This window comes from Rhinolophus sinicus, linkage group LG05 (assembly GCF_036562045.2).
Source record: "Rhinolophus sinicus isolate RSC01 linkage group LG05, ASM3656204v1, whole genome shotgun sequence".
Lineage (NCBI taxonomy): Eukaryota > Metazoa > Chordata > Mammalia > Chiroptera > Rhinolophidae > Rhinolophus > Rhinolophus sinicus.
Window position 1 is genome coordinate 33,060,923 of NC_133755.1, and position 25,716 is coordinate 33,086,638.

The window sequence follows — 25,716 nt, forward strand, 5'->3', positions numbered from 1 at the left end:
AATACAAATACACAGTAAAAAAATTAATATGTCATAAAGTGGTATTAAATGAAAAAGCTCTGTCTGCCATAGTGGTAACGACTTAAAATGATCACTTAGTATTAGGCCACATGAACACTTGTACAAATTTCAAACCATACAGATAAAGCTAGAGTCCCTCTTGATTATCACCCATCACCCCAATTATATTCCCCTTTTCAGAGGTAACCACCATTGTTAACAGTGGTGGGTTTCTTTCCAGATCTTTATCATCTTTATAAGTCTTGGTTTGTGTTTTACATAACTGGCACACCACATTTATTATCCAACAACTTGCTTTTTTGACTTAATAATAATATGTCTTGGTTATCTTTCCGTGTCAATGCATATATATCTATTTTACTTCTTTAAACTGTTGTATAATATGACTGAGCCATAATTTTTTTATGTACAATGAACACTTAGATATTTCTGATTTTTCACTATTGTAACACAGAGTTGCACTGATCGTCGCTTTCCCTATCTCCTGGGGGCACATGTGGAAGTGTCTCTCTAGAATAGATAGAAACTACCCATTTTCAGCCATTTCTATTATTAATTCTTCTGTTGTTCATCATGATCATTCAAAATAATATGCTAATCACTTATTTCTTGACTTACCAAATTCAGATCTTATCAGTTGACCCCTGACTATGAAAAATGGGGAATTTAGCTCACTTATATGAACTTTCACCTCCCCTCCACTCCCAAGATTTGTTAGTTATATTTTTAGCATCGGCTCTTCTACTGATTACTTTTACCACCTTATATAATACACTTAAATGTCTAATTCTTATATAAGCAACTTTAGACAATATTTTTGATTCTCTACCCTGAACAATGAGGATATTAGCATCTCTCTTTCGTCTTTCTCTTCTCTCCTTCCAACCTTTGTCAGTTACACTATTACCTTTACTTGGTCCAGGTTTATAATCTTTACATTCTATTCTGTAACTATACAATCTTCCATGGTTTCTCTGTGCAGTGATTCTAAAAATTGTGACCCTTTTGACAATGTTTTAATATTATGACTTTAACACATGCTCTCAATACATCCAAATATTGGTGTTGAACACTTAGAGATGGAGCACTACTGTTCAAAAGAAACCTGTTCACGCATGAAGGTCAAATGGATTGCATTTTCTTACACTTTTCCTTATGCTGGAAATCATGTTGCATTTTAATTTGCTTCATACTTGGAGCTTAACTTTCTAACAAAAATCTTTCCACCTCTGACATTGCTTATCTTCCTTTCTTTCTTCCACTCCCACCCCATTATTTCTATTGTATCTATTAATAACTCTGCCTTCATCCTGTGCATTTGGGGCTCTATTTTACCTGTAAATGAGGTCTTACTCACTTTCTCTTTTCCAGAAAGCCAGTAAATTCTATGAATGATTCCTCTCTCCTATTCTCTTTTGTATATCTTTACTCTTGTTTCAGTATGAGTTTGGAGGAAGGAAATGTAAATACATGAGTTAAGTCATCCATCTTGAATAAGACAAAGCAAGAATTTTTAAAAAGTCTCAAATTCCACTGTTTCTTTGAAGGCATTTTCAATGTATGGGTGCCAGTTTCAGCAACACAAGGCAACTCTTAGTTTTCTAATTAGCCAGAGGCAGGTAGAGTAGTGTATAACCCAAACCACAAAACCAAATCCTAAAACTTGCCAGAAATGGTGTTCATCACTAATTTTGTAACAAGGTACTTAAGTCTAAAAACTTAACCTTTATATTACTATAGGCCAGTCCTGGCTAAGAAGGGGAGGAACTGAAGGAAGACTCCAGGGTCCATGGCAGAGCTACAGGGTTAGGCTTTTTAATGGCTCACCCTTTTTTCGGTGTTTCCCCAGAGAACTGGGACTGCTAATAGGCCAAGGGAAGCCAAGATAACACAGTGGGTAATGATTTTGGATCATTTTGGATCCAGGAATTCTGATACTTCATACGTGTGATTGTTTTACTACTTCATTTCTTAAGCTTCAGCTTTCTCATCTGTAAGGTAGGGGTAATAATCGTGCCCACCTCATAGAGTTGTTCTAGCAATTCAGTGCACTAATACATGTAAAATGCTTGGTGCCAACACAGGAAGCATGCAGTGAACGTTAGCTACTTTTATAACAAAACTTGCGTTCTGAATATATACAATCCTCTATGGGAAATTCCAGAAAAAAGAAGGTATGTGGTCCCCAACCTTGCGGAGTTCTTAGTCTAAGGAATGGCCAATATTTTCATTCTATAGTGCTTCACATATGGCAAGAGTTTAATGGATATCTGTTGGATAAATAATTGAATAATCTTTGGTTTTGAGGAAGACGTGGCTCCTCCTCATGAAATTTGTCTAAAGTTAAGAATGTGATGGAGATCCTCTCAGGGAATACTCAAATAGAAATAAAATATATATTATATAAACAAGTACTGAGTACATTTAATCACAGTCCATTCATATGATAATTCTTTCAACCAATATTTGTTACTTACTAACTATATGAAGAAATTATGTTAGGACATTTAACAAGATACAGTTTCTGCCTTCAAGAAGCTTAAGTCTAATAGGTGAGATTCATACACAGAGCTAAATACATTGGAGTGAGGGTGTTACTGACCAGTTGGGGAAAGGCAGTTTTCCACGTTGCGTCATTCTCATGTCCAAGTCCTCTCTCTTCCTTGGTCACCATCTGTCTCTCATGATGTGTCTGTAGCAAAGCTTATTTCCGAAGTAATAATAAAAAAAAATCATGTGGACTGTGTCTAAAAAAAAAATAGAGATGGATACATAACTCCCCATCTCCAAGACAAACCCATGGATTTAATCTCTCTGTAGGCAAATGAACTTCCTAGAGAATACACATTGTTCCCACTGACTTCCTAATCCTCGCCATTCATTGGCTTCTTTCCTCTGTGATGGAAACCTTCACTCCGTTAGTCATCCTATAAGTGCATGCCTATGAGGAAGTTGGAAAATTATTTTACTTGCATACTTGCAAATTCTACCATTACCTCAAACTCTGTTATATTTCTGGAGGTAGAGAATGATGTGAAGGAAAAAAACAACTTTGAAGTTAGACAAACATTAAGTCCAAATCTTTGCTCATCTTCTTACCAAATGAGTGACCTTGGACAAGTTATCTTAATCTCTTGGAGTCTGTTACCTCTTACATAAAATGAAAATAATAGTGCTGTGTCAGAGACAGCTAGTTCTTTCCCCAAATACAGCCTATCCTTTACCGTAGTAGTAGAATTTTAATCAGGTCACGAAGTTGCCTACATAGAAAAAGCCTTCCTTGGCCATTGGAATACATTCTGGTTAAAGGGATGGAGGTGGCAGCAGTGGTGTGCTGGTAAATGTTTAACTGGCTCTACACACACACACACACACACACACAAACACACTCACACACATTCACACAGAGCGTGTATATGTAAGCACATACATTTATTATAAATTTTACTGATATTAAAGATACAAAATTTACAAATAATAACAGAATATACAGTACTCTATCATAAGTTCTACGTAGCCAATTGAATCTTACAGAATGCTTTGGTTGGTTGTTGCTGAACTCTGAAATCTGTATGCAACCTATGATTGCAGTTCAACCATGATTTGACAAATGGAGTTCCATTCCAATTCACTAACTCCTTTCCCAATAAATTTATTGTCATTTAATATGAAATGTGATCTACTATTAAACTATTTTTCACCCTCATAGAAATTATATTCATTTAACTGAAATCTCTTTCAGCTTTAGCACCACATATGTCGAAACCTCACTCATTTGTCAATGAGGTGAATGACTTCTGTGCTGAATTGGATAATAGTTTTCAAATATGGGAAGAGTATTCTCTTAATGTTTTGTGCCATGCATAATGTGATGGCCACATACATGCCATATTTTCAGGTTTAATCTGAATTTTTAACATTTTTTTCCATCACATTCTTAAGTTTAGACAAATAAAAAATAATAAATCAAACTCTGACTTTAACATTTGCTGATTTTCAAAGTGTAAATATTCTCATAATGGCTGAGTTCAAACTACCAGCATGAGGTCACTGAACACAAAGTTGGGAAGAAATATGTAGTGTTTCCACCTTATGAACACAATAGATGTAATTTCATATGTTATTTAGAATTCTCTAAATTGTCTATTTATACTGTTTTATTACCATTCTTACCATATTCTCTCTTTCTCTCTCTCTTTGTATGTTGTCAGTCACATGTATCATCTATCACTACTAGAAGGTAAGTTCCATGAATACAGGAATACCATTTTGACAAATAACAAAACAATAAATCAAACCCTGACTTGTAGCTTTTGCTGAATGTTTTATTCATCATGGCATCATCCGGTAGCACTTATTTCATAAAAGGTGTTCAAACAAATATTTGTTGAATGAATGAATGTGTTGCAAATATTTTCCCAGACTATAATTATTTTGTTATTTTATTTATGCTTGTGATTTTTGCTATACAAAAATATTAAGTTGTATATTGTCAGATATGTTTGTCTTTTGAGTTATTGTGTCTGCGTTTTCTCTTCTATTTAAGAATGCCTCTCTTATCCCAAGGTTGATTATTCTCCTGAATTTTTCTAAAAGTTTTATTTTTTTGCTTATGTTTAAATCTGGAATCCATCTGGAATTTATTTTTGTATATGACATGCATTTCTTCCAGATGGCTAGCGCATTGTGCCACTTCTGTAAATAAATTATTTTTCTCTGCTAAACTGAAATTCTACCTTTATGGTACATTAAGTTCCCATGCATGCTGGACTCGCTTCCTGATTTGCTAATTTGTTCCATTATCTATTTGCCTACTTCTGAACCTTTATGATACTCTTTTGATACACTGACTTTATCTATGTAGCTTTGCTAACAATTGTTACCCCAATAAACTTTAATTAAAAACAAAACAAAACAAAACAAAAAACCCTATGAAGTAGGTACTATTAATACCCTCCTTTTACTGGTGATGAAATGAAAGGGGCAGAGGGCTTAAGGAACACATTCTGCACTATACCACCGATAGCAGAGCGTGGTACGAACCGGGGAGCATGGCTCCAGAGCCCACATTCTTATTCATTAGGTCAAACTCCCTCTCAGCATAGCATGTGACCCTTTACTGTGCTTTATAAAAAATAATTTTCTTAGCTATCCTTGGTACTTCTTCTTCTTCTATTGTCTTCTTTGAAATAATTTTATTCAGTTCCCAAACAAAAACAAACCTCTTTATGGGGGTTCTAAGTAGAATTGCATTAACTTTATGCATTAATTCTGGGAGATATATGTTTTATGAGTTAAGTTTTTCTATTTAGAAACATGATAAACTTTTCTGTATGTTCATGTCTCATTTCATGTCTTCTTCATTAAGTTTATAGTTTCCTTTCTATAGGTCCTGTACTTTGTAAAATTTTATCCCAAGTATTTTATAAGTTTTGTCATAGTTGTGAATGAAATTTTTCCCCACTGTTAAACATATGGAGCAAACCTATCGATTTTTTTTTGTTTGCGTGTGTTGCGTATGTATGTAGTGTGGAGTCACCTTATCAAATTCTCTTATTCTAGCTTTTTTTTTGTCACTTGTGTTTTCTAGGAACACAATTATATCACTCGCAAGCTCAGATGATATTGTTCTCTCTCTTCCTCCCTTCCTCTTCCCTTCCTACTTTCCTCCTTCATCTAACCTACTTTTTGGTTACCCAGTGTTAAAATTGGTATAGAAAAGGGATGATAAATTCTTGTTTCTTTCTTTTTTATTTACTAGCTTTCAAGATGATGAATTTTCTATAATTCTCTGAAGGTGATCAAATTGGTGTCTTTCAGTTTTTAAAACGCTGTAGTAAAATACACATAACATTAAATTTACCATTAGTGACATTTAGTACATTTACAATGTTGTACAACCATCACCACTATCTAGTTTCAGAACATTTTTGTCACCCCTAAAGGAAACCCCCTATTCATTAAGCAGTCACTCCATTTTCCTCCCATCCCCCAGTCGCTGGCAACCACTAATTTCCTTTCTGTCTCTATGGATTTGCCTAGTCTGGATATAAGTGGAATCATACAATGTGTGGCCTATTGTGTCTGGCTTGATCGATTAGTTTTAAAGATATTATGAATTCATGGATTTAAACATATTTGATAGGTTCCAATCAATAATAACTATTATTTATTTTTGAGGCTCAAATTTTTCTATCTTTGGACAGTATGAGCCTCTTCGTTTCTGGGTTCTTTTGACACCATCATACTATTCCTTATTTAGTATTACAAGATATTCTAGGCTTTTCCTGCATATTTCTGGCTGCAGAACTAAAATCAGCCATTTCTCTAAGAAACAGGTTTCTTTTAGTGAGAAATGGTATTTCAAGACCACATTTTGGGTACTAGATTAGCTCATTACAATTGGGTTGGATATTGTTTCTAGGCCTTTTCAGTGGAGAAAGCTACTATATATGTTTAAATCAACATTTATTTTTTCTAAGGTAAAATACCTCGTGAGTTTTTAGTGATATTTCCAATTCAAATTCAGGTCACAGGTTTTTACTTAGCCTCTTCTTTATTGCAATTGCATCTCCTTTTTTTCATGCTATGAATGTTGGTTCCTAAGGGAACAGGGAATAATAGAATTAGAACATCCTATGATTACTCATTTGTTTTATCATATATATCACACATACAATAGTCTCAGTAAAACAATACTATTTACTGAGGATCATTTGATTTTTTTGCATTATGCTTTCCCTAGTCCCCCTCATATTTTTTTATAATTGTAATGTCTATATTGCCTAAGCATATAAACATTACACACTAGACTCTCTTCCTTTTAACTCTCACTTAGTCTTACTTCTACAAATAATTATATACCCTATATTTAATGTTCATCAATAGTCCTTATGTCAATGTCTCTCAATCATTTTGATTGTTTGAAGTTCATTCTCTAGTAGATTCCTCAGAAAGGGCTCATGGGTACGATATTCTCTGAATTACTGCATGTCGATAATAGTTTACCAGCACACTTTATATTTGAAAGTCAGTTTTTCTGGATATGAAATCCTTGGCTCACATTTTCTCTTTTTGAGTTTCTTAAACATCTTACTTCCCTTTCTTTTGTTATATTGTATTGGTGTTGAAAAGTTTGATGCTAATCTAATTTTCTTAACTTTGCACATCACTTACTGTTTTTGCTTAGAATAGAAGACCAAAAGATGTTTTCTTTCCTCTTCTCCTGTTTGTCCTCTCCTCCTTTCCCTTTTCTTTCTTTTTTAACTATTCTAGAATATATATTGGTGTTGTTCTGGGTTGATATTCTCAGGAACAGATGTGTCCTGTAGGTTCAAATACTTTTTTCAGTTCAGGAAAGTTTCTTCAATTAGATTTTTGATATTTGTTCTGTTCCCTTGCTATGGTTTTCTTCTCCAGGATCTTTATTGTCTGTATGTTGGGTCTTCATTGCCTATCTTTAATATGTGTCACTTTTTCTTGAATCTTTCTTAAATCTCTCCACATACCTTTTATTTTTAAAAGTTAAGAAAATTCCTCCTCTTAACATTCTATTTCTCTGAAGACATAATCTACTGTGTTTATTAGATCTAGGTTAGTCTTCAGTTTTGAAATGATTATTTTTCCTTTCCTTTCTAATTCTTTCCTGAGATCTATAATCTCATTTCTGATTTTTTCCCTAAGCTTGATTTGTAATTCTTTCAACTATTATCTTGTTTTCTTGATGTCCTTTAGCTCATTTTGAAATAGTTTTGACAGTTTTCATCTGTTCTGTAAGCATGCGTGAGTACTTTCATTGTCTATAAAGTGGATCTGAAAGTGCAGTTCAAGACCCTTTCAGATGCACTGCAAGGTAAAAATTATTTTCATGATATTACTAAAATGTTATCTTTCTCTTTCACTGTGTTGACATTTGCACTGATAGTTCAAAAGCAATGATAGGTAAAATTACTATTATTTTATTATGAATCAAAGCAGTGGCACCAAAATGTACTAATAATCATTTTATCTACATTTTTTTAAAAGTCAGTTTCACTTAAGAATGTCCTCAATGAAACAATAAAAATTATTAATTTTATTAAATCTTGTCCCTTGAGTACAAATATTTTCAATGACTTGTGTATGACAAAATGGGAAGTATAGATGAAACACTTGTTGCATACTAAAATATGATGGTTGCAGGAAAACTATTGTAATTATTTGAATTGCTAACTAGCCACTTTTTTTTTTAATTGGAACACCATCTTTATTTGAAAGAATGACTAATAATAGATAAACTATGATTATTCAGACTTGGGTATTTGGTAGACATTATTTAAAAAATGAACTAAATGAGTCTAAAACTTTAAGGAAAATAACTAATAGTGTTTGTTGCCAATGATAAAATTTGAATTTTAAAGTGAAACTTGTGTATTTGCCACCATGAGCTTTACAGTGTCCTAATCTTCAAAGACTCTTCAGATGAGATTGGTGGTGATATTTCTAAGTGTGACTTTTTGCTATTGTATGATGAAATGTGTCAACATTTGGAAAATATGCATAATCCAGTGAACCAAATAATCCAAATAATCAATGGATTGTTACAAAGTTATGCATGTGTAAAAGACCCATCAAAGATAAACCAATGGATTTTAATAGAACAGAGTTTTAAAAAGTTAGTGACAGAGTTTCATCATATTCCACGTTGCAGTTAAACTTCAATTATCACTTGTGAAAGTTTGGTGTAATATCAAAGAACAATATCCACTATTATCTGAAAAAGTTATTAAGATCCTCCTTCCTTTCCAACTACATATCTGTGTAGGACCAGATTTCTTCATATATTTCAACTAAAATAGCTCCTCACAAGAGATGCAATGCAGAAGCAAATATGAGAATCCAGCTGTCTTCTATTAAAGAGGTTTGTATACATGTAAAACAATGCTATCCTCATTAAATTATCATTTTTTGTTTTGGAAAATGTAGTGATTTTTCATAAAATATGTTATTAATGTTAACATGTACTAGGTGCATTTTTTTGCATTATTATTTTTAAATGAATTGATAAATATTTTAAACATCACTCAGGTTTAATTTTGAATAAGGTACTTTTAAATAGATATAACTCACATAAACAAAAGCTTTTAGAAAGTCCTCACCATTTTGAAAAGTATAAAAGGGTGCTGAGAATAAATGTTTGAGAACCACTGGGCCATGGAGATGTTATTTTATGTCTTATTCTCTTTTATCATATAATAACTTTGTGTGGAATTTGGCCTCAATCATTTGCTACCATTAATTTTTTAATGTGAATCTAGTTTTCCTGAACTTTTGGAAGGAGGCACGGTTCAGAGTAACTTCACAGAGCTCTCTCTTCTGTTGTTTTCACATAGCATTAAAAAGTATACTAGTTTGTTTCTCAGGGTTCCTGTCTCTGTATCCTTACCTGCACATGGTCTGGACCTTTTTTCCCCATCCTCTTCTGTTGACTCCATCCTACTCAATTTTGATTCTAGTTCTAGCAGTTTTCCCTCAATGTGAAGCCCTTTCCTGTAGGACAGTTTAGGCAGTTCACCTAAACCAGAATGCTCCAGCCTCTATAGTTCCCTCCCCAGGCTCCTAGAACTCACCTGCTATTCGATTAGGTAAAACGCCTCTCAGTTTCACCTGCTCCTCTCTAACTGACCTTCCATGCTTTCCAGTAAGTACCTGTTGGTCATTTTGGGGTCTTCTATTTTCATACCTGTCAGATGCTCCATTACTTTCCTCTGCTTTCTTCTATGCAAAGTCTGTGATATTACGCAAGTCTTGTGGCTCTTGATGGTTTGTCCTCACCTGCTTGCACTTTGGAACTCGTGTGGATACCTTGTCAACTAGTTTCATTGTGTTATCCATGCATGGGTTTTGATTTTGCTATCTATTGTTCTGTTTTTAAATTGGAATTCGGAGAAATTAAAGAATTGCACTGCCACCACCATCACCACCAGGGAGAAATCTTCTTTTCTCTGTTTTATTCACCTTCAGCAATTATTAGTTGCTATTTCCAACTCCTCTGGAGTGGAGTGTGCCTGGAGAAAGGAGACAAAAGATGGGTAGAAAGTTCGATTTTGACAGGTACTGTTATAAGCTGGCGTCACATTTCCTGGGCCTATTTTGTTTTTGTTTTCTTTTCTTCTCTCATGGCCACTTGTGTAATTTTTTCAGTCTTCCAGCTGAAGACAGCAAATCTAGTGATGTGGACAATGAATTCTATGCAGCTTCTTTCTAGTTTTACATTACCTCTATAAACTTTCTGTTGGATTCACATAGCCCTCTCAAACTGTGCTCCTGGCAGGAATAGGAAAAGGCTGATTCTCTCACCCTCAAGGTTTATGTCTGGTTCAAGGGAAGAAACTCATGTCTTCTGTTCCAAAAAATACTAGGGGGGTAAGGCCGGGGGGGCAGATCTATCCCAATACGGCTGCCTGTTTTCTGCCACTGGAGCAGCTATTTCTTGCCCAGGAGATGGGACCAAGACCCCAGCCTATTGTGCTCTTCTCCCTCACCCCTACCCCTTCTCAACAATAGCAGGGAATACAAGTCAAGCTCTTTGGGTGGTATGATCAAAATTTCTAGGACTAGACTTGCAGTTAGGAGGTAACATTCCTTTCTCCTTTGGTGAAGAAGAAGAGTAGGAATAACAGTTCAGCTATATCCAGATAAAGTCTCCTGACAAATTTCTCTCTTTAATTTCTAACTTTTGACTCTTTTGTGTTCCCAAGGTAAGAACTTCAAAATTTGTGCAATAAATCATTGTTTTTTTGCCTTTGTAAATTCTGCATGTATTTTAATCCTTCCTTTGGAATACAGCAATGAATCTGATGAATCTTGTAGCTTGAGCTGAAACTTTAGTTTTAATGTAGTGTTATGTTTTAATAGGAAAACATCCATTTTCTCTATATTCTCAGATTATAGCTATAGAGTTTAATTTAATATTCACTCACAGTATTTTCTCATATCTTTGTTTTGATTCCCAATCTTGTGGTTCTCTTTTCTATATTTTCTCCTCAATTATGTTTGAGAGAGATACCTATTTTATTATTCCTTTTCAAATATTAAATGTTGAGAATTTATTTATATTTGCATAACTTTTTTACATTTCAATACTCTCAAACATTGTCTTTATTAATTATGTCCTATCACTTTCTTTTGGTTTTCTCGTTCTTCTTTTACTAATTTCTTAAAAAATAAATTCATTTGTTCTTGGTACTCGGCTATATATTTTCCTCAGAGTACAGTTTTAGCTGTGATCCATTGGTTTTCTTATAATCTTTTTTCATTACTTTCTATATAATTTATAATTTCAGGTTTAATTTTCTCTTCCATCAAGAAAATTCCATATAAAAATTAATGGAATATGAAATAAAAGCAAAGCAAATGAACAAAAAAACAAGAATTAAGTTTGACTCCCTCCAAATTTCAGATCATACCTAAAACAATAATTCTCTAAAAGAGATACATTTTGAATAAAAGCAATGAATAAATTAATTTTTGTATTGTTTGACAATCCAATTAATGAAGATGAGAAAATCATATGAACATACTGGAAAAAGATTTATACTACTTTGTGATTTGGCATAAAATACTCGACAAAATAATTACATAAAACTAATGTAATCTTTACAACAAGGGCATTGATGACAAACTGGTTAATGAGTATCATCAATTCAAAGAGAATTTAAGGTTAGTTATTGAACAAGAAAAACTGGAAATGATCTTATAGCTTATATATGAAAGAAACTAGATAGAGATTTCCCCAAATTTAACAACAATCCTACAAAGTTAGATGACAATACTAATATCACATTTAATGCCGGAGGAAATTTTCTAAACCATCATTAATAATAATAAAAAAAATTCTGATCAACCATGCTAGAAGAAAAACAGAATTATCTTTCTATTTTCTCTGTGAAAATCATATTGTAAAATCATTGTCATATAAATAGGCAATCAAAGAATATGCACCCAAAATAATATAGAGGTAACAGGGAATTAATAAATATATTATTATGTTGTTTCGTTATGTTATTTTCTGTGTTTTCTAATGTTTGCAGAATGTATTCACTTAAAATTTTTAATTTATTACTGTTTCTTTTATTCTAAATAAATATTCATGTTTATATCTAATTTTATTTGTAATTTTATATTATTTTTCCTAAAGAACACCCTCTCCCCTAATTTATATGCTTTAGGCCTCACAAAACTTGTCTGCCTACACTTGGACTAATCCCAGTTGCCCTGCTTCTCATTCAGGTACAGTCCTGTATCAGCTTATTTCTGGAGGGGTAATGATGGTACTTTCCATGTACTATGTGGGATGAGTTTCCCAAGGGATCCAAGGCTGAAGCTAAGACCAATTTGTCGTTTTCTAAGTGTGCTCCCAAGCACTATCTAAAAAAGATGAAACACAGAATGTCTTGGAGGCCATTTGGCAGCCATTTGCAGCACTAAAATCAAATTGGATCATTACCTTGTTCTTTGTATCTAATCTATTCCAGATGGATAAAAGATTTAAACCTAAAAATGAAGTCATAAAATACATAGAACTCCCACAATATCAATGTGGGTAAAGGCTTTTAAAGTTTGATACAAATCTCAGAGGCCATAAAAGAAAGGATTGATAAATTTTCATGAATAAAAATGAAAAAATTCTACTTGCCAAGAAATAATAAAGTTAAAAGACAAATGACAAATTGAGGAACAAAAACAATTTATAATACATATCCTATAGGGTTTATTTCCTTAATATAAAAAGAGTTCCTACACATTAATAAGAAAAAGGATCAGCAACTTAATATAAAAACAGGCAAAGTATATTAACAGCTGGTTTATAGAAAAAGAAATACGGATGACTTGACTAAGCTTATAATAAGAGAAATGTAAATTAATACTGACAATCAGATTGGCAAAGATCTGAAAGTTTGTAACACCTCATGTGGGTGAAGATATTAGGAAGCAAGTAATTGTCAGTGCAAATGTAAACTGGCATAACTTCTGGAAAGGGCAGATTAAATATGACACAACTTCATTTCTAGAAATTAATCCTATAGATATATCTACATTTGTAAATTGTTACAAGTAGAAAGGCATTCACTGTAGCATTATTTCTAATAGCAAAAATATTGGAAACAATCTAAATGTCTATCAAAAAAGGACGGGTTAGATACAAAATAGTACATCCATTAATGGAATACTACATAGCTATAGAAAAGCTCTCTGTAGCTGTATATGTATATAGAAAAGCTGAAACCATCTTAAAGACACATCATTAAAAATTCAATGTTCAGGGTGAGACACTGACATTTAAGTGGATACATTCAATGCTTATGTTTTCATGGACTATCTCTAAAAGATAGTGGTTGCCTCCAGATAGATGGGTGGGAAGACCTATTTTTCACTATCTATCCTTTTGAACTTTTGGAATATTCTTCCATGTACCCATCTTACCTATTAAAATGCTATAGTTATTTATTTAAAATGAGGGATGTCCTATAACTAGGCTAGTGGATATTCGAGCATTGGTAGTTCTTTCCCTGAAGTTACATTATTGGGTACATGGAGAAAAAGCAAGGTAGTCCAAGGCTTAAGTATAACACTATCCTCTGAAAATAAAACTTTCACTCTAACAGTGATCTGTGAATGGTTGCTGAGGTGTCTCTGAACTATCCGAATCCCAGTCAGGGACTAATCTCAAGAGAACACAAAAATCTAAAGTTGAAGCCTATGTAGCTGTATTGTAGTTTTTTGCCTGAAGTAAAACTAAGCTGATAGATGGGAGCTGGTAAGGTCTAGAAAAGGGGGCCAAACAGTAGAATCTGACAATATTCATCTAGCACTGACTGAGGGAGAAGATGTTCAGTTGTGTCTTTTACTTTTCCTATAAAATGAGTAACTGTCATTTAAATGATCTTTCAGTAGTGGCTAAGAACTACTACTTTGCCTTTGGAGGCAAACAGACCTGGGTTCAAATCCCAGTTCTTTTAATCATCTGGTTATTTTAGCAAATACCATTTCTCTGAGACTCAGTTTAGGGCTGGTTCAGGTCAAACAGGGATGATAATCTTTATCTGAATGTTGTTGTGGGTGAAAGAAAACAACAGAAAAAGTCTAGTACAGTGGCCAGCATGTAATTGGCGCTCACTGAATTGCAACCAATATTTGTACTGACAGATTGCTTTTCTTGTCTCTACAACTTAAGGTCCTAAAGATGGATTAATAATTGGAATCAATTGAATTGAGTCAAACGTATAGCATCTTGTCATTAGCAAGCTAACCACGGTCTTCTAGACAGGGTCTCTCAGAAGTTGGCAGACGCTCTGACCATTTTTTCCCTCTCTTTTGTTCTTTTACTTTTGTAATTTTTGAGAATCTTTGTATATAAAATAAATGAAGAATTCCCAAACCGTGTTTCAAAAAATTGTAGTGTGTTTTAAATGTTGTTTACATTAAGTCTCAGGAAATGTCTTTGTGTTATTCACATAATAGTAACATCTGAAATATTAATGTATCGTGCACCCCAGGCAGGACATGAGCTAGATGAAAGTTTTATAATGAATGTCATCCTCTTTTAGTCACTGTGCATCTCTGGGACTGGATGGATGACCTCCTTTGATGATAACATCAAACGTTTGAAGCTCTTCATGAATGTGAGAGCCAGCCAAATGGCTGCCCTGAATGCCCAAGCCCAGTGACAGACCCTGTTCTAGGGAGGCAGGCATAAGAGACAGGCAACCTCCTCTAGCAGGCTGCAAAACCTCGGGCTTGAAAACCTCGACGTGCCCATTTCTCTCTTCCCCCTTCTCAGCCTTTCTAACTTGCCAATAACAAAAGCCAGCGTTTGTATCTTGTGTCTTCCTCTCTGTTGGTGTCACATAGTCCTTAGTAGTAATGTGGGCAGATTGCTACTTGGGGGCCTGGATAATAATGCCCTTGTAATGCAGTGAAAACTGAATCTACTCACATTTCCCTATATCGTGGGGAGGTGCTTCTGCCCAGTTAAAAATCAGGAAATGATACAGTTAAAAGACTATAAGAATCAGGAAATAGCTCCTAAGTAGGGTCTTCAGTTGGACACCAAAGAGAAATGGTCCATTTTCTCCCTGGTTGAGTGAGTTTTTGCCGCTGACCTGTAAATTCTACATTATTTCAAAGTTACTGGCTGGGAAATTAATGGAAACTGAGCTGGGAATTATTTTTTTCTTCCCACTATGCGTGATGCCTTATTTAAAATAATTCAGACTCAAAGTGAATTTCTAGCAAATGGCACTCCAGCTGCTATTAAATTTATTGATGGTGAATCCATCATCCCTGCTTTTTATGTACGATGTTGCTGATGTGATTTTTTTTTTTAAAGCTCCATGGTGAGACTTTCTTGAAATCCACCTTTTCTATCTGCCCCATAGTGCTATAAGTGACTTCAAGTTAAAATATCATTTTGCAAATTAATTTACCATGTTGATATTTTATGACAAAGTTTTGCAAAACCATTAAGTAAGCCACACTTATTTTTTATATATTGGGATGTTTTTGATGTGCTAAGATTTTTATATAAATTTGTTATTTATCTTGATGAAAGCCAGATAAATAAATGCTCCTATTGTGCCTAATAACTCAACTCTTTGCTTTCACAAGGCCAGAGCAAGGCTGAAAGGAAATTCATCTCAAAGCTATTAAGAAAAGCCAGATAGAAAGGGAGCATAAAAATGAAATGAACTATGGTGATAGGGCCAGACCTTCTTCCAGACTGCTCTACATCATCCCAGCTACCCAGACGGAACAAAGATTTAGAGTTCCAAAGAAAACTTGAGAATAGAAAGAAATGATGTGGGATGGTCTGAGAAAGGGATCAATCTATTCTGTGTGCCTCGAAGACACAGGGAGAAAAAGAAATCATTTGGCAAAAAAGTCTCAGTAGCCTAAATCAGAAATAACATGTCTCACCCCCAAACTGCCACCAAAGCCCCCATTTGAATACACCTCAAAAGCAGCCAGGTTTCCATTGTTCTGTTTCGTGCCCAGGCGTGCAGGAGGACAAAACAAAGGAAGTGAAGAAACCACCTGGGTGCTTCTCCCTGATACTTGGGGGACTGGTTGGTTCTAATTTTCAAGTTGTCACTGAAGCCCCTGGTGGCCAGATTACAAAGAAATTCTGACAAGCCATTTGGATTTTGAGGGTTCCCTCTAATAACCCACCTTGGGTGACCTTTCTTAAAGTCCCTACAACTGTACAGCCCAGAGCTTTGATGCCACTCTCCCTCCTGTATCATGTGTTAGATGCGTTCATGTTTTATCTTTCCATCAAGTTGGAGACTTGTGAATTTCTGAAAAACCCAGGTTTTTATTTCCACCTACCTAATGCAATTTCCCCAGCTGCAATGTTTTTTTCATTTTTCTGGGTCAAAATCCTGTCCATCCCTCAAAGAGCAGCTAAATCTATTTCCAGTAAGAAAACCTTCTGTAGCAGCATCAGTCATTCTTTGTGGCCACCTTCTTTCTATGTTTGGACCATCATCCTGATAAAGCACAGTCCACTTTCCCCTACAACCCTGACAACGCCGGATACTCACTTTCCCAGACTCTATTGAAGCTAGGGTGTGGGCACGTGACCTGGGCTCTCCCAGTGAAACGCCTCCACTCCAAACTAGCTGTGAGAAGAAGCAGGGACTCTGCAGAATCTATTCTGGTGGCTAGTGGGGGCTGCAGCTATGGAAGATAATCTGGTTCCCAAAGGCAGTATGGCTGTGGTCCCTGTAGCCGAGTTCTGTTAGTCGTGTCCTCTGGGTAAGCAACACAGTCTGTACCCAGCAGCAATGTTTGTGATAGATTTGCCTTTACAGTTGCCTGAATAATTTGGAGCACTGTTTCTGCCCATGCAACCTCTATGCCTATTTCTGCAGCCTCTCAGAGATTCTATACGCTATCCTCTATATTGTTAAAAAACAGTTTTATTGAGATTTAATTCACATACCATACAATTCACGAGGTTAAAGTGTACAATTGAGTGTTTTAAAGTAAAGTCACAAGATCGTGCAATGATCACCACAATCTACTTTTAGAACACTTTTGACCTTGAAAAAGAAACCTTGTACCGTTTAGCAGTCACTTTCCATTCCTCCTCCTACTCCCAGGTTTAGGCAACCACTAATCTATTTTATATCTTATAGATTTGCCTATTCTGGGCATTTCATATCAATGGAATCATACAGTACATTTCTGTGTGTGTGTGTGTGTGTGTGTGTGTGTGTGCGCGCGTGTGATTGGCTTCTTTGACTTTAGTATATTTTCAAAGCTCATCCATGTCGGAGCATGTACTGATAATTCATTCCTTTTTATTGTTGAATAATTTTTCATCGTATGGCTATCCCACATTTTGTTTATGTCCTCATCTGTTGATGGATACTTGGGTTGTTTCTGCATTCTGGCTATTATGATCTATGAATATTCATGTGAAAATTTTTTGTGTAGATGTTATATCTTCATTGCTCTTGGGTATATACCTCGCAGTGGAATTACTGGTATGGAAACTATGATTAACCTTTTGAAGAACTGCTAAGCTGTTTTCTACAGTGACTGCACTGTTTTGCAATGTGTGAGGGATCCAATTTCTCCACATCTTTGCCAAATAATCTTTGTTATTGTCTGTCTTTTTGATTATAGCCATTCCAGTGAGTGTGAAGTGATAGCTCATTGTGGTTTTGCCCACTACCTGTTAAATAAATTCCTTTTGCTTAAATCTAGTGTCTTGCAACTAGAACCCTGACTAATCCATTGCTTATTAAGCCCACACTAACCTGTCCTATCTGAACTGTACTACACAGTTTGAGCACTTGTTCATTCCCTGGATGCAAGATGCTTTTCTCCTCTCTTGGACTGGAAGCTACTGAAGGTCACAGAGCCCATCATCGACTTCTGTGATTCTTTGGTTGTGCCTAGCCTGCAGCTCAGCACTTAGGAGTCTTTAAGCACCTACTTGTGAATTGGAGGACTGTTGATTGGCTCATTAAAATAGTTCCTTGCTTATCACACAATTCTGGAAATATGTTTTTCATTCTTTCATTAAGAGGACTCAACCATGGAGACGCGTAGCAGGTGCTGGGGACATGGATTTTGGAGACTAGTCAGATTTGGGTTCTAATTCTATCTCTGCTGATTACTATGTATGGGACCCAAGGGCCAGTTTATTAACCTCTCTGAATTTTGGCTTTCCTATTTACAAGGAAGATAAAAACAGATACCTCAGATAAGTGTAATGAGGGTTAAACTACAGCCTATATATGAAACAATAGAACAGTGCTGCGTGGAAATGGCTCAATAAATATTCGTTTCCTTTGCATCCCCACACTGCCCCCCTCAACTCTGACACCTAGTAATCTGGCTTAGAGATGCATTCTAGTTATGTTTGCTATTTTATAACTTATCAGGGAGATGGAGCAAGCCTGTTCCTTTTGATTTAAGTAATGTTCTTGCAAATAAGTACGTATTGTGTTGAGGGGATAAGTTAATGGAAATGAGGAAAGGAGAGAGAGAGAGACACTGCCGAAACTCAATTTAGAGAGCAGAGCGCTGTTGATTTTAGAGAGGTCGAATATGACGTTGCCACTGAGAAAGAAGGAACAGGATGCAAGGGATGCCTGGGCTCTGCTGTTTACATGTCCTGTTTCCCCAAAGGACTCTTTTTTTGGTCTATGACCACATAGGCATAGAATCTTTTTGAAGTGAAGTTGATGTTTATTTCACATGACCTATTTCTAGGGGCATTCTGGGACCTGATTGGAAGAAGCCATGCGTACACCATGGCTGAAGGATTAATCGTGGGGGAGGCTGGCATGAATGTTGGTGTGTTATGGGAAGATCATTGTCTGTGGCAGCTGTCTTTATCCATAGTACATTTAAAGAAAGCTTCTATCCTGGAGGGCTTAAAATAAAGCATCTAATTGAGTGAAACTTTTTGTAACACAGTTGTGAGGGGGTTGAGCTGACATCTATCTGATAAACTAATGGGAGTTGAATCTGGTATTCAAATGAACCTTACCTGGAGGACAATACAACTTGCCACTGTTTAGTGTTAAACTTTTCTTTATCTTTTACTAGGTGATTTAAATTCCTTTAGCAGGAGTCAAAGTCCTGCTACAGATTCCTCAGTGAGAGCTCAGATGCCAAATAAATCTGGAAGGGTTAACAGACTATTTTTATTAATGTGTGGTTTACTGGATACATGGCCTTTGTAAGGGTGGGTTTTAGTAGTGAGCTGGGGGAAATGATCACAAGGGAACCAGATTCCTAAACAAAACACATTATAAAGGAGAAAATAGCATGCAGAGCAGGGAGACTGCAGACACAGAAATTAACTTCTTGGTTTCCCCAAAGCAAGCCCTATTTGGCTTCATTCAGTCATTCAACAAACATTTAGTGAGCATCTACTATAAACTAGGTTCTGTGCTGGGATCTTGGATGACAAGGTGGGGCCTTCACTTTGAAGATACTTTACGCTGTGTACAGATCTGAACCTAATCTATCTCCTGTAGCTTGCATCGTGGAGCTCAGGAGCTTGAATTCCAGCCTAACTCAGCTTAGTTGTAGCCAACCTATAGACTTGTGAACATGAGGAAAAGGGATTGTTATTGTAAGCCTCTGATTTGGGGGGTAGTTTGTTACACAGTATCATTGTGGCAAGTAGCTGACTAATAAATACATCATAAAAAGTTTGGAAGGTCTTTTAAGAGTGTTAGGGAGTCACTGATGAATTTTAAACAAGGGAGAGCTTGATAATCTTTGAATTTCAGAATGATCTCTTTGGCTAAAATGGGTGGCCATTGTTCCTTTAGCTTGGATGCCAGAATGAAACACACGGAGTTGTAGTTAAGCCCAAAGATAATGAGAGCCAAGTAAGCATATCTGATCCAACTTGTAGCATGAAGTCTAAAGAACGGATTAAAGACTGGCCTCAGGGAGACCAGCAAAGAGACATGTTGCAATCACGTAGGTTTGAACTTGGGAAGTGACAGTAAAGGGGAGAGGGTTATTTAGGTGGTAGAATTGATTGGTCCTGGTAGTTGTTTAATTGCACGAGAAAGTTTCAGGAGAGGAAGGTTAAGGGCAACTTGGTTGGGCAACAGGGTAGATGAAAGTGCTCTTCACCAGGAAGAAATAACATAGTTTTTCAGGGGGAGATGATAGCAGAGGCAGACAGGGAGGTTCATTAACATCATACTGAATTTGTGTGTCCAAATTATGTCTAGGAGACATTTAGATATTCAGATCTGGAGAACAGGAGAGTGATATGGTTGGAGACATACAGTAGCTTGTCATCAGCAAACAACAGTAAGAGGAAGCCAATGAATATATGAACCTTCCCAAGGAGATTATGTGGTGTGAAAGCAATTTTGAGGTTGTTCCTATCTTCTTATGATACACACACACACACACACACACACACACACACACACACACACATTTTTAGTGCATATATGTATGTATATATATTTGGTATATATACATATACACACACATACACACACACACACACACACACACACACATACACACATATATCAGGGGTGCCAAAAAACTGTATACAAGTGGACACTTTGGTCAACGTTGCTCAAGCAGTAGTTTGCCGTAACCAGAAGTGTCTGGACACTGATGGTAACCACTTTGAGCACCTCTTGTAATTGCTGAAATAAAATGTGACTTGTATTTATCTTTTGTTATCAGTATATATTGTATATTACAATTTGAATACAGTTTTTTTCTTTCTTAAAATGTGTATAGATTTTTTTGGCATACACTGTGTGTGTGTGTGTGTGTGTGTGTGTGTGTGTGTGTGTGTAAAATCATTTATTTATGTTCTCCTAGCTAAGTGGGAGGCAAAGTCATTTACTATGAGTTCTCAGGGGGAGGTAGCACTAGGAGTTTGAAGAGATAGGTACAGTGAAATCTACAGGGCTGTATGACTGATTATCCTCAGAGGAGCTTGATATTCACGGTTCAGGAGCCCTGAAGGCAGGAAGTTGGCTTACCCCATTTGGAATTTCACCAGGTAGGTTCAGCAGAGAATAAGCAAGAGTGGGGAGGGTGCATATTAGAAAAAGAGGGATTTGACTGATGGATCACTGATGGATTTTCTCCATGATGTCAGGTGAGAATTCAGGGGAAAAGTCTGGATTTAAAAATAATACAAATTAGGACAGTGGCTTTATTTCAAGTCAAGTTAACCTGACCAGTTTTTTTCTCAAGTCCCTACTGCAAGCTTAATTTTACAACTGACAAATTCATATCAAGCTTTAAATGCTGAAATCAAACAATAAATCAGTGAAAACTCATTTTCTTCCAATTTTTCAGAACTATGTCATTTGTGTAAAGTGAGGCACACCTGTGACATTACAGTAATCTTATATTTGAAGACATTTATGTCACATGATTTTAAAAACAATAACAACTTTTTCATCTGTCAGTATAACAGATACTTGAATATTGTCATCTCTATATTGCAGGTGGGAAATTAAGCATGGTGAGAACCACCGCTTCAAGGATTTTCTGTATTCTGGCACATTTCAATTTCTGAATATATGGTATATAATGTAAACTTCCAACAAGAACAGTGAACAAATAAACTATCATTTATTAATATTTATGGAGCCCTTGTGTCATTCTCAGCCTATGGCAAATGGTATAAATTATTAAAATAAAGATGTGCGATGTACATTCCTAGACTTAAAAATCCTATAATTTGGTTAGAGAGACCAAACCTCAACGTATTCAAAGTTTACAAAGAATATTAGAGATAAATAACAACTTGAGACAATGACAGGAAAAATCCGGAGGCATGTGTGAGGTGACCAGTGAGTGGAATAGACAGCATATTGGAAGTTAGAGGTCAGGAAGTGCTGGAGCTGACAGAGAAGTCTTCACGTAAGGTTGGGAAGTTGACTGAATCTTCAGGAATGAATAGTGGTTGGAGTCATCATTACCATTATCTTGCTTATATAAGAGCAGGTGTATCAATATGGACCCACAGAGTCTCTACTTGAAAGGATACTTTCATACACAGAAGTCTGAAAATATTCCCTTTAAGTAAGCGTCAGGAGGAAGGGGAGATATGAGAAAATGCACTAAAGACTAAAAGACTAACTTAATAAAATCCCATTTTCCCCCAGGGAACTGGCTCTGCAGGATTAGATTAGGTTTATTTAGGACTCTCATTTCTCCGATCATACCTGTGCCTAAAATCTTTGTACTTGTGACATGAGTGAACCTTCCAGCTGCCCTAGTTCTCAGTGCTCTATTATGCTTTGTTCCATAATGAAGTAAAAGTAAGATAGTTCTTTCCCAAACTTTGCTGGTTTTCCAGAATGATCGCTCCAGGTTCCCGAGGCCACCCTGGGGTTGGCAAACACTGTGGCCTGGATAGAATCATGGCTGGCCAGGGTGTGGCCTCCCCTCATTTCTCAGTTAGAAAGTGGTGGTCAAGGGTTCTGAGAATACACAGGTTATAGTTCCTACCCATCTGAAGACTGGATGGTCAGCTGCTGGAGATACAAAGGTCCCTGAATAGTGGCTGTGACTAGAGTCCTCTGGACTCTCACTGGGTAGCCTCAGGCAGCAGACTCACACTGGAATAACTTCAAGAATGGATCCTTGCCATCTGTGACTTGAATCTAGCAGGCTCTGAACTTATCCATTTCCTTACATGTTTCCCCAAATACACACTCACACCCTGTCTTATTCTCCACACAAAAGTCTTATTCTCTTATTTTCTCCTAAAATGAGGTTAGATGATCCAAAAAGAAGAGCTTCTTTGTCCATTAAATGCAAGCATTCAGCAATCCAAAGCACTATATTTAGAAACACAGTTGACTTTTGGTCAAGATGAACACCAAGAAAATATGGGAAATCCTCTTTCCACCTAACACATAAAATTGCTAGATTCTAAAAATGTATTTTTAAAAATATATCGCTGAGCTTGTAAGAAATAGAAGTTTTCAGGTGTTAGAAATTAAGAGAGGTGAATGTTACTTATGTCTAATGAGCAATCCCAGAACCTTAGGGTATGGATTTTAACAACTGGAAAGTATGGCAGTCAAATCTTGAGATCTCCTGCACATGGGGGTAGGCTGCAGTTAGTCTCCCTACAGAGCAGGTTGGGCCATGAATGTGAAAAGAGTCAGCTAAGAGAAATAAAGATCCTTATCCTGTGAAGTCTATGTAGGTTCAAATACTCACAATAACCTCATCACATAGAAGCCCCATGCAAAGATTGTAAGCTAAATATCTGTGTGCGATCAGTGAATCCTACTGAACCACCAGCAAAGGCAGCCATTGGAAAGGGAGGGTGAGTGAGAGAAAGAGAGAGAGCGAGAGAATAGAACTCGTAAGGTAAGAACAGGACATAATTTTTTTAAAAGGAGGGTTTGAAAGAGAACCATGTAGCATTGTAGATTGTATTTTCCAAAATCATTACATAAAGAGAGGTATTGGGCTATCCACAACTTCTCCTGCCTTCTGCTGTTTCAGCTGTAACCACTGTCTGACTGCAACTACATAAGAAACCCTAAGCCAGAACCTCTAACTGAGCCCTTTCTGAATTCCTAATCCACAAAATCATAAGCAGAATAGACAGTTTTAAACTGCTAAGTTTTGAGATGATTTGTTATGAAGCAATAAATAACTGGAACATACAGAAATGCTAGAAGTTAAAATATTGAGGAAATTTATTGAGAAAACTGGATTAAATAGTAATTTAGACTAGCTGTAGAGAAAATTATAGAATTAGAAAATACAGATAAAGAAATACACAATGCAGAATATAGAAAAAAAGATGGAAAACAGAAAGGGAAATTAGGAGACATAGAGGTTGAAATAAAAGGTTATGCCATATGTCTAGTAGGAATTGCAGAAAAAGAAAATAGATTGGGACGGAGGAGAGCAAATATTTGAAGACATATGGCTAAAAAAATTCCAGCATTGAACAAAGACATGAGTCCTCAGGTAGAAATAGTACAAATGAATTAACTAGAATAAATAAAAACAAATCCAAATCTAGACACAGTGTAGTGAAAATATAGAAAGTCAAGGAAAAAGAAAATAAAACTTCAAGATAGAAAAGATAGATTATCTAGTAGGTTAAGCCATGTGAAACGTAGATCACTTGTAGATAAAAAATGATTGAGTAGGAATTCTGCGTCTGCCTATGAAGGATTAACTGCTGTTGTGACATGAGTGAACCCTCCAGCTGCCCTAGTTCTCAGTGCTCTATTATGCTTTGTTCTGTTATGAAGTAAAAGTGAAGAGAGCTCTTTCCCAAACCTTGCTGGTTTTCCAGAATGTTCACTCCAGTTTCCCAAGGCATTCACCTGGGAATTGTTTTCCTTCTGTAAATAGCTAGAGAGCAAGACAAAATGTATTAACCCAAATGTCCGCCAGTTTATGAACAGATAAACAGACTGTAGTTTATCCATACAGTGGAATACTAGTCAGAAATAAAAGAGAAGACATTACTGATAAATATAATAACATAAATGAATCTCAAAAGCATTATGCTAAATGTAAAAAGCAAGATACAAATGAGCATATGCTGTATGATCCCATGCATGTGAAATTCTAGAACATTCAATGTAATCTATAGTGACAAAATGCAGATTAGTGGTTGCCAGGAGTGGGAGGAGAGGATAGACTGTTAATGGTCAGGAGAGAACATTTTTGGATGTTGGAAATATTTTATATCATGATTGTGATGGTGGTTACATTATTGTACATTTGCCAAAACTTATTTAATTACTATATGCCTAAAATTGGTGAATTTTATTGTTTGTAAATTTACCTCAATAAAACACGGTTGCATATTAAAAATTTCATATAGTTCAATATAATATAAAGACATTCTGACAGCAGTCTTTTTTGTCTGTAACAACAGATACTGAAAGAGCAGAAAATAATATTTTCAAAGCATGAAGGAAAAAAATTTAGTATCTATCTAGGAGTCTTTAACCAGTTAAAATCAGTCGCTTTCCAACATTAGTGTGCATCGAAATCACCTGGAAGGTTTATGGAAACACGGATCATTGATACCACCCCCCAGAGTTTCTGATTCAGTAGGTCTTAAGTGGACTGAGAAGGTACCTTTTAAACAAGGTCCTATGTATTTCATATTCTACCATTATAGGGACTGTACTTGAGAACCACCCAGCTAAACCATCACATGAGAGACTGTGTTTTCAGCCTTACAACAGCTAAGAGAATTTAGCATCTAAAAACCCTCCCTGAAAGAACTAGTACCATTCTTAGTACAAAGGAGACCAAATCCAAAAGTGGTGAATGGAGGCAAGAAACATTTCTTTAAAATATTACTGACACATCTCCCCCACCAAACTGCCCAAACACTTCTCTGGAGGAGAGTCTCTTATTCCATCCTGTGGAAGCTTCCCTATTACTTGCCAAGAATATGTTAGAAGTCTTCTTGTAACAGCAAAAAGGCAGAGGGGAAAGGAAAATTTGCTTTTCTACCTTTAATAGATTAAATTCTTTTCCTGCTACAAATGTAAGAAGCAATTACCTACCAGTAGGAGAGACCAATCAGGGTACACATTATAAGGGCCAGAGACTTTTTACGTAGTGGCAAAATAAGTGTGGGGTGGTGGAAGTGATCAACTCTGTGTGCAGGCAATAGGGGTGCATTTTCTC

General features: G+C 35.9%; 1 long non-coding RNA gene across 1 annotated transcript in view; it reads right to left on the reverse strand.

Annotated features, from left to right (window-relative positions):
• Nucleotides 1-25,716, reverse strand: part of LOC109456352 (uncharacterized) — a 282,160-nt gene that overhangs the window by 40,288 nt on the left and 216,156 nt on the right. The window contains exons 7-9 of the long non-coding RNA XR_012496351.1: nt 9,743-10,067; nt 6,513-6,623; nt 2,624-2,768 (exon numbers count right to left, since the gene is read on the reverse strand). This is a non-coding gene — a long non-coding RNA (uncharacterized LOC109456352). The remainder of the gene's footprint in view (nt 1-2,623; nt 2,769-6,512; nt 6,624-9,742; nt 10,068-25,716) is intronic.